The following is a 1850-nucleotide window of genomic DNA, read 5'->3' on the forward strand; positions in this document are numbered from 1 at the left end:
ACATAGAGTAGTGTAGTTAAGTAGTATATTTGCAGCAATGACGATCGAAACTATGAAAGATTCGAGTTACCCGCATAGTTCCTGGACTTTGTCTCTTATGCCGGCCCCGCTTCTGAACAAAAGAGAAAGGAAAAGGAACATGACTTCTCAAGTTAGGGCATCTCCAAAGCGCACCGTCAAACTTTCATTATATGTCTGGATTATAGTGTCCGGATCATTTTTATCATCCAACGAGAACTTGCATATGTCCACTTAGTAGTCCTAATGCACGGATTCCAGTACGCAAGAGACAAATGTGGGGGGTTTTGTCGGAGTCGGGACATGCACTTGAAATCTCCGGCAAAGCAACTCATTAGAGTGAGCGAGTACCACACATCCATGGCCCCCTTCTCTCTCTTCTCCCAACTGGAAATTAAACTAAAAATATTCCACAACATGCATGGTCTCACATACTACTTTGTGATTAGCATTGGATGGCTTCCTTCCGCATCATGTCCGTGGACCACGTCTGGGCATAAAAACAAACATATACCGAAGACATTTACCGGTCAGCTTTAGAGATGCCCTTAGTCGACAGACTTTGCTTAAGGGCCTCTTGATTCGTAGGATTTTAAAAACAGAGTACATATGCGGCTATTTGAACGTGCAAACTTTTAAAAAAAAGGTTGGATGCATGTGGACAGCGTTGATTGGCTGACTCCCCATTTGTGTCCGTGAACTGCTCCCTTTCTGTCCGTGTACGTATGCCGGAGCAAATTTGCGTATCTGCGATTGGAGATGCCCTTATTCAAACACTTTTACAGTACTAGTTTATCTATCCATCCTCATTCTTCACTAATTACACGGGATACGCGTTTCTTTAATTTTGAGTGGTGAGCAATGATGCGTGCGGTGGAAGATTTTCTGAACAGCCGTTGGCTTCGCTTTTCATCTCGGCCATCCAAGTGTTACATATAGAATTCAGCTAGAATGGAAACTGGAAGTACAAGAGAACTAAACATCGAGCCCACACAAGCCAGAAAAGCCCTAAAATTAGCCTAGCCTGCAGTGCGCGTAGCAGTTGAATTGTACTGAACCGAGCCTGGCGCCACCCATATAATTGTTGGCTCTTTGTAGTAGTATTGCCCACTACGCGGTCACATGGACGATGGACCGGAGGCTCAATAATGCGCACTACACCAACGCGAAGTTGTTCAAAAATGCTCCTAGATCGCATTATGCACATCGAGCTCGTCCAAGTTCCAACTGCTTGCTGGAGTCGTCAGCTGGCCAAAGACAACAGTACCGCTGAACTGAATACAGAACGCAGAACGGTGATGGTTGGGCTGCTGGAGAGCAGCATCATGTGCTCTGCCCACGAACACTGATGATTCCGTCCTTGCACAAAGTCAAAGGGGGTGTTTGGTTCAGAGACTTTTTAGTCCCAGAGACTAGAAAAAGTCCATAAAAAGTCCGTAGGAATCAAACAGGAGGGACTTTTTCTACAGGGACTAAAAAAGACTCTACTAGAGAAAGTCTTTTTTGATTAGTCTCTGGGACTAGAAAAAGTCTTATGACTTCTGAACCAAACACCCCAAAAGAACCTCACGCCTCTTGCCCATTTCGGCGTCCATCCACGCATCATACCCCTAGCCATGCTAGTGCTCTAGTACTACTGACCACTGCCGTGTATCCGTATATGTGCATGGAATAAATCGCTGGCTCTTCAGGCTTTTCTTCCCGCTGATTCCGTGCCGCGGTCCATTGGAGTGGTCAAGGCAGGCGGAGGAAAATATTACTGCTACCCGGGAAGGGAAAGCAAGGAGTGCGATAGGCTCGCGGCACGCAAGGCGTGCGTGCCGGAACAAGAA

The sequence above is a fragment of the Aegilops tauschii genome, chromosome 2 (genome assembly GCF_002575655.3).
Source record: "Aegilops tauschii subsp. strangulata cultivar AL8/78 chromosome 2, Aet v6.0, whole genome shotgun sequence".
Lineage (NCBI taxonomy): Eukaryota > Viridiplantae > Streptophyta > Magnoliopsida > Poales > Poaceae > Aegilops > Aegilops tauschii.